The sequence below is a fragment of the Ailuropoda melanoleuca genome, chromosome 4, assembly GCF_002007445.2.
Source record: "Ailuropoda melanoleuca isolate Jingjing chromosome 4, ASM200744v2, whole genome shotgun sequence".
Lineage (NCBI taxonomy): Eukaryota > Metazoa > Chordata > Mammalia > Carnivora > Ursidae > Ailuropoda > Ailuropoda melanoleuca.
This window is the reverse complement of record NC_048221.1, coordinates 118,006,942-118,019,870: the sequence shown is the minus strand read 5'-3', so window position 1 is coordinate 118,019,870 and position 12,929 is coordinate 118,006,942. Positions and strand designations below refer to the sequence as shown.

General features: G+C 37.8%; 1 protein-coding gene across 4 annotated transcripts in view; it reads left to right on the top strand.

Annotated features, from left to right (window-relative positions):
• Positions 1-12,929, top strand: part of RASGRP3 (RAS guanyl releasing protein 3) — a 101,884-nt gene that overhangs the window by 49,918 nt on the left and 39,037 nt on the right. For all 4 annotated transcript variants that reach the window (XM_011229800.3, XM_011229801.3, XM_011229799.3 and 1 more), the window contains exon 2: positions 10,424-10,556. The gene's annotated coding sequence lies outside the window, so the exon portion shown is untranslated. The remainder of the gene's footprint in view (positions 1-10,423; positions 10,557-12,929) is intronic.

The following is a 12,929-nucleotide window of genomic DNA, read 5'->3' as shown; positions in this document are numbered from 1 at the left end:
TCGGTAACAGAAATCATACAAAGCCGCATGCAAGTCAGTACACTGAGTGCCAAAAATCTGCCTGGAGGAGCTGGGAGGGAGGAGAAGAATTCAAGTAGGCATTTAAGAAGTGAATATGTGATTGCCAAACAGACATGTTGAGGGGAAGGAAAACATTCTAAAAAAGAAACAATATGTACAAAGCATGATATCCTGGTCGGGTCAGGCTGCTATAACAAACATAGCATGGACTGGGTGGCTTAAGCAACAAACCACCTTCATGACCTCATTATCCCCCAAAGGCACCATCTCCAAATACCTAAAAGAGGCACTGGAGAGGAAGAGGGGTGGGCCCATATGAGAAGCATTTGGGAGATAGATGATCAGACTTGGATATGGGGGGATGGTGAAAGAAGGCACTGGGAGGTCTAGGAGGAGTCCCAAGTTTCTGGCATGGAATGCTGGGAGGGAGATGGAACCATGCATCAAGGAAGGAGATGTAGGTACAGAAGTTTAGGAGGGTGAAGATGACGTATTTTTTAAGTAATCAAAAATTTTTAGTGGAAATTTAATTGACAGGCTATTGGAATCTGTCCTCTTAAAGTGTACATCTTAGTGATTTTTAGTCTATTAACAAGGTTGTACAACTGCCACTATCAAACTTCAGAACATTTTCATCACTCCAAAAAGAAACCCTCAACTCATTGTAGTCACTCCTTATGCTTCACTTCCCTCAGCCCCTGGAAGACATTAATTTACTTTCTGTCTCTATGAGTAGAGTCAGAGTCATGAGTATAGTCTTTGCCTATTCTGGGCATTTTATCTAAATGGAATTATACAGATATGGCTTTTTTTTTTTTGGTCTGGCTTTTCTCACTCAGCATCGTGTTTTCAAGGTGTACCCGTGTTGCAGGACGTATCAGTACCGTGTTCCTTTTTATGGCTGAAAAAAATTCCATCATATAGATATACTTCATTTTGTCCATCTATTTATCAGTTCATGGACATTTGGGTTGTTTCAACTTTGGGGCTATGATGAATAATACTGCTCAACAGTTGTGTACAAGCTTTGTGTGGACATAAGTTTTCAGTTCTTTCAGGGATCTATCTACCTAGGAGTGAATTTGTTGAATAATATGGTAACTCTATGTATAAGTTTTTGAGAAACTTCCAAACTGTTTTCCGAAGTGGTTGTATCTTTTCATATCTCCACTAGCCATGTATGATGGTAAGGTGTGAAAACCTACCCTCCAGTTAAATAAAACTTGCCCAAAGGCACCCACTCTTAAGTGGCAGCCCCTACTCTCGGTCCTCTCCAGTGCACCACGCAGCAGGCCTCAGTCTGATTTGGAGTTACTGACCTGGAGGTGGTACTTGAAGCCATGGCTGTGGATGACTTTACCATGGAGAGTCTGAGGTGAGAAGAAAAGTCCAGGCACAGATACCTGTGGACCCCAACAGTAGGAGAGGAGTCTGTGTGTGACTAAGAAGGTGTGACCAGAGGCACAGGAGGAAAACCAGGGAAGAGAAGTTGCCTGGAAGACCATCCAACAGAAGAATTTCAGGGGGATTGTAGTCAAGAGGTAACACAAGGCTGCCGAGCCTTAGCATAAATGTGGTGTCCCCACCAGAGTAGTTTTGGTGAAGTGTGGGAGTGGGGATTGAGGGGAGAACTGGACAGAGCTTGATTTGGGTGGTCTGAAGAGGGGATGGAACCAATCCAGCAAATTCTACTTGGCTGTCAAGGACAGGAGAGATAAGAGAGTTAGCTGATGGGGAGCTGGTGTTTTTTGTTTGTTTCTGGTTTTGGCCAGGAAAGACACCTCATGTTTACTTAAACTGCTAGCAATTTAGCTCCAATTCATTAATTCTCTCTTTTTATAACTATACCAACAAAACCCTTATTTCCAATCCTTTGCCTCCTCCAACTCTTCAATAGTTACTTTGTGAAAAGGAACCATCCTCCACTTTTCCCCCCCTCTTCCTGTGTCCCTCTAGATCCTCTAATAAACCCATCTGATTCATGTTTCTAGCAGTTACACAATTTCCGAAGAGTAGTTTGGCATATTAACAAATTAGTACTATCAACCTCTAAACTCCATGAAAATTCCAAAAGTTCTTTTCAGCATTTTGATAGATGCCCACCAACCTCCTTATCCTCTGTATGTAATATGCTATTAAGCTATTTATAATGTTGTTCTAGTGGGGAAATATGCTCTAAATTCCAAATAATCACTTTACAAATGTAGTTGGAAACATTTCGTAATTTTAGGACTTCCTTTTTTTTTTCCCATTGGGTTTTGTGTTCTTAAAACCTTTTTTAAGAGAGCTGTTTTTGTTCTGATGAGGAAGGCAGAGTAATATTGTTTCTCTCGTGTTAGGGATGATGAAAGCGAACCTTAGAGTAGTTAAACGGGACCTAAGACACTACTGACATTTATTAGCTGCTAATATTTTCTCTTTTGTTGGTATGTACAGGGATTTCTTTTCAGGAGTAAGGTGAAATTAGTTAATGCCTTAAATGAGGAGAAGAGAGATATCACCATCTCTTGAGATTTGTTTTCCTTTTAGAGAAAGGAAGAAACATTTGCTGTAGGAAAAACACATGAAATCAGAGAGAATGACAAAGTCATTAAGTGGAGTCGTCTAATTATAGCCTTCAGGCTATATACATTTAATTTACAGAATTAATTTTAAAAACATTTTTTTTGGTTCCTATACTTTACTTTTAATTGTTTTCAATAAAAGGTCTAGCCCCGAATCCCTAATTCAGAAGTATTTGAAAACTGAGACTCTATCATCCAACAATAGAGTACCATGAACATGCTGGTTTCTAAATAGGAACAAAAGTTTTCATCTGGATGATAACACGCATGGTTTCACTTAAAAAGGAGAAATTAATATTACATCCTCAAGTGGGTCTGTATATGTATACAAAAGTTAGCATTATAATAGTGTAAGAAATTTAGCTTTTAGAGCTTATCAGTCTCAACAAAACCAAATACAACCAACAGAATGGGAGAAGATAATTGCAAATGACATATCTGATAAAAGACTAGGATCCAAAATCTACAAAGAACTTATCAAACTCAACACCTAAAGAACAAATAATCCAATCAAGAAATGGGCAGAAGACATGAACAGACATTTCTCCGAAGAAGACATGCAAATGGCCACCAAACAAATGAAAAAATGCTCAATATCACTCGGCATCAAGGAAATACAAATCAAAACCACAATGAGATACCACCTCACACCAGTTAGCATAGCTAAAATTAACAAGTCAGGACACCACAGATGTTGGTGAGGATGTGGAAAAAGGGGAACTCTCCTATGCTGTTGATTAGAATGCAAGCTGGTGTAGCCACTCTGGAAAGCAGTATGGAGTTCCTCAAGAAGTTAAAAATAGAGCTACCCTACAACTCAGCAATTGCACTACTAGGAAACTACCCCAAAGATACAAATGTAGTGATCTGAAGGGGCACCTGCACCCCAATGTTTATAGCAGCAATGTCCAGGATACCCAAACTATGGAAAGAGCCCAGATGTACATAAACAGATGAATGGATAAAGAAGATGTGGTGTATATATTTATATAATGAAATATTACTCAGCCATCAAAAAATGAAATCTTGCCATTTGCAATGACATGGATGAAACTAAAGGGGATTATGCTAAGCAAAATAAGTCAATCAGAGAAAGACAATTATCATATGACCTTACTGGTACGTGGAATTTAAGAAACGAAACAGAGGATCATAGGGGAAAGGAGGGAAACATAAAACAAGATGAAATCAGAGAAGGAGAAAACCATGAGAGACTCTTAATCATAGGAAACAAACTGAAGGTTGCTGGAAGGGAGGGGGGTGAGGGGATAGGGTAATTGGGGATGGGCATTGAGGAGGGCACATGATATAATGAGCACTGGGTATTATATGAGATTGATGAATCACTGAACTCTACCTCTGAAACTAATAATACATTATATGTTAATTAATTGAATTTAAATTAAAAAATAAAAAATAAAATCTAAAAAAATAAAGCTTATCACCATCAATAGTAAAATTGGATAATAAAATTAATACTACTAAAAAGCAGCATTGTACATTCTCCATGTTTTTCATAGTGTATCTATTTGCTTACACTTTTTAAAAAGATCCAATGACAGTTCAGAACTCAGTGCATCCCAATCATTTTACTGTCATCAGCTCTTGTTCCAAGTATTGTCTTATATGTGTTCTTTTTTCCTGTAGAGGTAAGTTTCTTGATAACGGTTTGGTGATATCAATCCCTTGCCCAATTCTGGAATCAAGCTCAGATATTTTTGGCTGCTTTGCTGTCTGACACCACTGAATTTAGTTGGTATTTTCTGTTCTAGTTTTGTGACCCATAAAACTTAATATTGTCAGATGTCTCCTCTTTCAGGAAGGCTTCCCAGCTCTCTCTGGTTAAATTTTATCCCGCTTTTGTGATTGCATAACACCCAGGGCATGTTTCTCTGACACTGGACTTAATGGGCTCATTGTTTTATAATAACTGGTCTATAATCTGTAACCTGCAATGGTCCCCTTGAGTGAGCTCTTTACATCTCCAGCCCATATCATAGCACTTAATGTTTAGTAGATATTTAGTAATCATTGGCCTTTTTTTTCCCCTCAACCAAACAAATGCCTTTCTGTGAGCATGGAGATATTTTTGAAGTCAGTTTTTCATTATGTTAGTGCTTCTTGCTGCACTCCTATGAAACAACTTAGAACTCAGGTTTTAAAATGCTTTCCTAGTGTTCTCAGAGATAGGCAGCTTCCAGCACAGAATGCTGGTAGTTTAGAGAGAGGGATTATACTGCAGGCTGTGCCTTCTATTCACATTCTTTGGTTTCTTAGAGTCTTTCTGTATAGTATCTTCATTCTCTTAGAGCCTCCTTTGTGTAGATTCTAACCCCTGAGATTGTCATCTGGCCACAGTGGGTGGATCCCTAAGAGTTTTGTTTACTCATGCCAGTTACTGAAAACATCTTCTTGCTCCTAGTGGGTACATAGGCATTACCATGTTAGTGCTGGTACCAAGTACGGAACAGAAGTCAATCACCAGTTCAGACTTCATCCCATGTGACTTCCTTGCATTTTTTGGTAACAATTAAGTACCAAGGTTTAGCTGTGTTTCATTTGTTGCTAGATTTCTGGGGAGAATATTGGCCTCCCAGAGTTCAATGGGTAAAGCATTCAGCACTGTGACGGCACAGACAGCATTCAAAATGATGGCCTCTTCTTCCTCCTCCACCAACATCATCATCATCAAGCTCACTCTGGAGTGAATGAACAAGGGGACGTGACTTCATTTCAAGGTGTTTGGAACCAGGTCCTTCCCAAGCATTAGGGCCACAGACAAGATTCTTATGAATATAATGCTGAAGAAGCCACTGGTCTTCACAAAAACTGTTTTCCCAAGGCTTAAAATTTTAATTTCTATGCTAAATATTTTCTAGTTCTGAATCTTAATTTGGGATATTATTTACAATTTGAACACTAGAGTTGTCATAGTAGGTCATAACCTTTCCATGGAGTTGAATGTGTCCATCTGGAAACCATCTGATTGCAAATGTCTAATATGTGTATATCAGTTCTCTTCTGTGTTTAGCTTCAGCCAAATGCTAGGAAAATACCTCCTCAGTTGGACTTTGGAATTTCATATTTAATACTAGAGCTTCTTCAAGATTCTTATTTCTCATTCAACTCATGTCACATAGCTGTAAATATGTTTGTTTGGTTGCCAATAGCATATATCAGTAACCAAGAAAAAAATAAATATAATGCAGCTTAACCTTGTTACTTACTTGTTAACCCAAACTACAACGAGGCCTTGTGCAATGAGCGCTGAGCTGGTTATTGACTTCCGTTCAGTATTTGGTACCAGTGAGTCCCTGAAATACCAAGCTTGCTCTAATAATAATGGTTATTCATCTTCAGACAATAGAGCCACTGATAGAATACTTAGAAGCTAAGCAGAGGGCATAGTACACATTTGTTCTAGACAATGCCCAGAAATTGATCTAATAGGCAAGGCTTAACAACAGCTAAGAGTTGTGTGGGTAGTAGAAAAAATAAAAATTTTCAGAGTCAGACAGAGCTGGCTTTGCTGCTAAACTAGTAACAAGTTCGGACAAGTAACTTATCATCCGTAGGCTGTAATTTCCTCATCTATGAAATGGGGAGAATAATATTTTGCTTTCGGGGTGTTATAAGATTTAAACATAATACAGGTAATTTCCCCAACATTATGTGTATCACATTACATTCCACCAAAAAGTAGTATTTGAAAAAGATATTATTACTTTGTTTCCTAAAATCTACAACAAATTTTGATTATTAATGCTCTATTGATTTAGGAAAATCTCTTTGCAGGAGAAAAACAAACAACAACAACAGAAGTTTCAAAACCCAGGAAAACCTCATTATCACATTAAATAAATCCATCCAAGGCAAGAATGAAAAAAATTACTCTAGAGTTGAGAAAATATTTTCCACAGCAACTCCGTATGTCATTGTTAAATAACCTTTAGGGATATTGCTCCACTCTCTATAAATGTGGGATACTTGATTCTCTGGGTCATCATGATGGCCCACTTAAAATGTTGTAACTTTGCTGTAAACATTGGGTTCATTTCCTCAGTATGTACTATCCCGGTTGGTTTGTGATAGAATCAACTTTGACAGTGACAACAATGAAGCTGTGACAGAGTATGATAAGAAGAGTAACTGATTGGAGGAAATAAGGTAAAAAGAGAAATTCAAAGAACTGAGAGGCGATGTGGAAAGAAGTGAGAAGGAAAATTAAAGATAAAACAATACAGACCAATACAGAAATAAGCAAAGAATGCCAGATATGAAGAGTGAACTGAGAAGAAATAGTAATGTATCTTGTGATTTATGACCTTTTTTAGATGTAACGGATAATGAACGCATTGGTGAGTGTGCCTGGGGGGTGTGGCAGAGATACAGAAATCCCGGCAGGGAAAGTTCAGGACATGGGGATGGTGGCTGAGGCTGTAGATGCCTGAATGCAGTATCCTGGATCACGACAAAGGGTGGGAGACAAATGATTTCTTCAAGAAAGTCTGTCTTCTTCACCATTTGAAGCAAAGCTAGGTGAAATGGGAGGGACGCATGCCCTTGTGAGGAAACTACCTAGCAAATGCCAGCCATGCTTTAGCTCTGAGTTATGGAAACCACATGTGACTGAACCACAACCACAACGGCATTAACTCAGAATCGCCTGCTCCATAAAGAAGGAACTTCCTGTATAAGTTGTTCCAGAAAAGTTAAATAATTTCAGAAATGTGACACAAGTGAACGATATCACCCAGAGAATAGGAAATACCAAATTTCTCTCAAAACAAGATCCAGAAGAGAAACATCAGACTTCTCAATGGAAATAATGGGAAATAGCCCAGTAATTCTTGTTTCTTTCTTCCATGCTTTATAACATCTGTTGCATATTTTTTTCCTCTTGATAAACCTCAGATCTTCCAGCAGATGACCTTGTCTCCTTTTTAGAGTAAATGAATCATTAGAAACTTCCTTGACTCCCTGCAATCAAAAGGATAAATCTACCTATACCTCTACCAATTTCCCCCCTCTTTCCTGCTGTTAAATTGAAAAAGGTGACCTGCTACCTTATCCAAGGTAAATCCCTCCACCTATGCATGGGTCCATCACTTCTGTCCTCCCTGGGACCTTATTATTTACATTAAATTCTTTTTTTCCTGTTCCTTAAATTTTCCTTTCCACTGATTCTTAGCACTTAAATTTGCTCAGGTGTCAATTCAGAAGTCTGTAATAGGTATCCAGAAGCTAAGTCAACATTTTCCTTTGGATGTTTCAGACATCTCTAACTCAACACAACTAAAAATGAACTCATCATTTGTCCAACATGAAGTTCCTTCTCCTTCCCCTTCCCTTCAATTTCTCAATTTCAGGGCAATGGCTTCATAACCCAACCAAATGTCTAGCTATAAACCTGGGAATTATCCCTGATTCCTCCTTTCTGCTCATTCCCCAAAGCCATTTGATCACCAAATCTTGTTGGATCTGTCTTCAAATTATAACCAACCAGTCCTCTTCATCTCTATTGCCACACACTGGTTTCCATAACAATCATTTCTTGCCTAGATGGTCATAATTGACTATTAACTATTTTCAGCATCATCTATGTACGTCTCTACTAATCTCTTTTCCATATTGCAGCTGGAGGGATCTTTAAAAAATCTAGATAGGATCATGCCACACTCTTACTCATCTTTGAAATCATGGTTTCCCATTGCCTTTCAGATAAAGCCCATATTCCTTCATATAGTTTACAGTACTGTTCATGAGCTACTCCTACAGCCTTCTTAGTCTCATGTTTGCCACATTCAATACTTCAATCATTTTAAATGTCTTTCAGCTTTTCATAATTGCCATTTTCCCATTCACTCGTTGCCTAGCTAAAACTCCTTTGGCTCTGGATTAATTTAGTGCTCCTCCCCTTCCTGGGATACTTTATTGTAATTACTTGTTTAATTCTTTGCTAGTATCTTGCTTAGTATCTGGTGTCTAATAGATCCTCAGTAAGTATTTGTCAAATAACTTCATTACTTTTCTGGGTTTTGCTATCATTTCTCTTACTGAACTTAATAGTCTTGATTTTCCAGTGGAGTCTCAGAGAGCATAATCACAGCACCTTTCAAATCTCATGTCTGTGGTGAGAAAAGGAGATTAAGCTTGGTCAGAACAACAAATGCTATGACACCTTAGTTGTTAATCCTTTAGGCTCAAAGGTTTGTGATCATCGGCACTCATTTTCACTAAGGATTTAGGCATTTAGAGAAACCCCCTTGGTTATATAAAAACAAAGACATATTTGTGGTCATTTATACATAAAGACAATATCTGCCATTAGGAGGGAAGAGTCTTTAAGGGTTTTTGTTAGTTTTTTATTGCAATAGAGATAATGCTATAGACAAGACTACCTTTAGAAGTTCTAATATGGCCAACATCATTTCAAAACTATTTATTGAATACTTACTAGATATAATATTTCGCCTTATAAATCCTGCAGTCCTGGAGCCAGGAGCAACCTTTGCTGTCATTCTGGCATGCTTCCTAGACACCATCTGGGAATTAAGCTTACAACATCCCTGACAGTCATTACTTTACTTTGGCTTAAGAACTTTCAAGAATGAGTTTCCATTGCTGATGAGGCCACCTGCCCTTCTCCTAGAAGCTCTAGTGGCACAATATTTTTTATCTTATTTCCTTTTTCCTTCTCTAACTTAACATCTCTCTTTCTGTCACTTCAATCATATGTCCTCTATTTCACCTAAGTCCGCAACTTAGAAACCGTTAAATATTGGAAGGGAAGAGGTTGTGTGGGCAAAGGGAGGTAGCTTTCCTGAACACCCAGTGTTTTAGAGGACATACAGTGGCTAGATTTTACGTTACCTATGTAACTCCTTCAACGATCTAGTAAAGTAAGCAGCATTAATGGCATTTTACTCAGAGGTAAGTAAAACTTTCGCCATTTGCTTATCTAATGTTGAAATCCAATCCAAGATTCTGAGTCAAGAGGCTGGGGTGCTAATTTATGTCTCTTAATGGACAGCTGCATGGAGTTGGCTCCTTTTTACTATTCCTAAAATTGGAAGCATAGTTCTTATTGTCCTAGGCAACCTCACAAGGATTTTTTGAAGATAAAGGCTTTCATGTTAATGAAAACCTTTTTGCTGCATGAATACATCATAGCCTTTGGAAATCACACCCAACAGAACTTTATTGCCCTTTTGAAGTGAGAACTTCTCTCTTAGAAGTAATTCAAGCCCTGGGGAAATTTTGGCTTATTGTGTCCTTTTCAAACTTGTGAGAAAATGTGTATGCTGGGGAGCAATAATTTTCACTGCAGCCAGAGAGTACCTATCCACACTAAAGCAAGTCCCAAACCATTGGGAGACTAAACAACCTGGACTAAAATAACATTGACATTCACGTTGAGGCAGTCAGGAGTTGATTTAGAGTCAGAGTTTGATGTTCACCACAACGAACTGTTCTAGAGATTTACTAACACTCCAAGGTCAGTGTTCGGAAATTCTTAATGAGTACTCTGATAATAGAAGTATATTTGGACCAAAATAGTATTTTATACTATATGTATAAATTTTGATTTTGCCACATTTGCAGGATTTTAATAGGCTGAACTTCTTTAAAAACTACTTGATTTAAAAAATATCATGTCACCAAGTAACTATTTTGAATATTTTTCTTTTTTTAATTGACTTTGTAGATGAAATGTAGACAAAATCTCAAAACCACCTATAACTCAAGGGTTTTGGAAATGCTTTAACACCATGTGTATTCTTTTGGGTTTCTATTATTTAACTCTCTCTGGGGATTTCTTTATGTTCTTTTATCAGGTTCTCCAAAGTACTTATTATTCAAGTTGGATAAACCAGTTCTGCAGACTGCATCCCCAGTGCCTTTTCCAATGATGATAACTGCCCTTAAAATTCTTTCAGACCTGGAGATCTTTCAGTGTGAAACCAGTGGGTAAGTATTTTTTTAAACTATTGTAGATTATGTAAGAAGCTTGACAAGATATATATGCCTAGAAAAACCAAAAGAAACATGCTATGATATTAACAAGAGTTATCTTTGGATGATAAGACAATGGGTAACTTTTTTTCCTTACTGTCCTATTTTAAATGATGAACATATATTGCTTTTATTTTTTTAATTTTTTTAAATAATAATATTTTTTATTATATTATGTTTGTCACCATACAGTACATCCCTAGTTTTTGATGTAAAGTTCCATGATTCATTACTTGCGTATAACACCCAGTGCACCATGCAATACGTGCCCTCCTTAATACCCATGCTTTTATAATAAAGAATCTTTACTGTTGAAAAAACTGTTGTAGACGCAGTAATAGCCACACATACGAAATGAGATCTCAGGTACATGTGCAGGTGATAGAATGCTAAGCAGGGGCACAGACACATCTGCTGACTGCAGAAATAGATTATAACTGGATAGTTTGGCCCACCTGGCTCTCAGGTGCTGGCTTCATTGCGGATCACAAATATAACTCCAAACATCGTGACGGGTCTTTGGTACCAGATTATTTCCACCCTGTATGGAAGGGTAATACCTTCCTTAAGTAGATCACCTGAATAATTTTGGTTTTGACCTGAGAATCTAGTTTAGTTAATCTAGGCTGTTTGGTTCTAAGTCAATATTCACTATTCAGTAACAAGAGTTAACAAAATAAAAAGTGTCTGTATAGATGTGAAGGGGAATCAAACTTGTCAGTTGTCCAATCTTGACTTTTAATGGGATTGACAGGATTTACATTAGGGACATAAGGAAAGCGCTGCCCCCAAAATGTCCTGGAAGAGATACCAGGCTCTTAATATGAATACAGACAGATCTTATTAAGTCTAGAAAGCTGGCAGGAACTTCCGTCCCAGGATGTTTACTAAAAACTGATTTAAATTGCTAAAACAAACTAAAAAATTTATAGTACACATGCATACATAAATATATGCTTATTCAAAGGCAAACTTTTCACAGCTTTTTATTTTATTCATTTCTTCATCCATCCATTCATCCAATTATTCATTATTCATCAACTGCTTTTCTTAGTATCTTCTCTGTGAGGGACAAAATCTTTGGAGTTGGGGAGTATACCAGAGAACAGAACACAAAAATTCCTGCATTCATAGAGCTTATGTTTCTAGTGCTAGAGAGATTTCAAAACAAGTAAACAAGAAAAATATATAGTATGTCATATGGGGATAACTGTTAGGAAGAAAAATAAATCCAGGAGATGAGGTAGGGCATACCAAGTAGGAGGTGAGCATGGAGAAAGAGGTCTTGTTGTTTTAAATAGGGTGGTCAGGAAAGGCCTCACTGATAAGGCAACTTGGTGAAGAGATGTAAAAAGAGTTGGTTCCAGACATCGTTAATATTTCCCTTTCACAAATCATTTGAGCACCAGAAGTGGGAGAGCCCTGATCCAGTGTTTCTGTTATTTTTACTGCACATGTGAAATAATCTGACTTTTTATGCTTTGAACATGGCACCTTCAGTGCAAGAATATGGTTTTTACACAGAAATAATACAAGGTAAAAAATTTTCTTTGGAGTTAAATGCCTAGTGCACAGACCCACCACTCAGATGTCACTCTTTGGTGGTCTGATTGAACTAATACAACCATACACACGGGCGTCAGCTTTGTTTCCTATTCATTCCTATGTTTGCTTTCTGAAGTTGATTTTGAGCCTACTGAAGACAGGGATGGGACAATGATTTGTTCATCTTGGCAGCCTCAGTGCTTAACCCAGTGCCTGGCATTTGTTGGGTGCTCAATGATTACCAGTTGAATAAATAAGTTTTGAAAGTAAAATGGACATTGACTTCAAACAGCTTAAGAGATTAATGCCCAGTGGCCACATTTACCTATTAAACTGCCCAAAGTGGATAACTGTCTTAGGTCATCATGACCTTTCGCCTTCTCTGGGCCCTATAGAGAGCTCTCACAGGGAGTCTGTAAAATAAAATGATGGTATTTCCAACAGCAATACTTCCAGTATGAGGAACTCTAAAAGGTTGTTTCTAATCCCTGTTTTTCCCATGACAGCGCTGTAAAATGGGACCTCTGTCCTACCCACATTTTTCTTCTACCTAAGTGACAGATCATTTGGCTATGTCCTTTCTCTCACTAGATTAGGGGCAAAATTATGACAGCTATGATATCCATACTTGAGAGAGCAATGAAAGGGGGGAAAGGAAACTAAAAGCTTTATTTTACAATGGAGTCCTGATTCTAGGCCTTGCTAATTGTGTGATTTTAGACTAGTTGCTGAATCTCTGCAAATCCCATGACCTCACCTGTAAATTGGGAGTAATAATTAGTA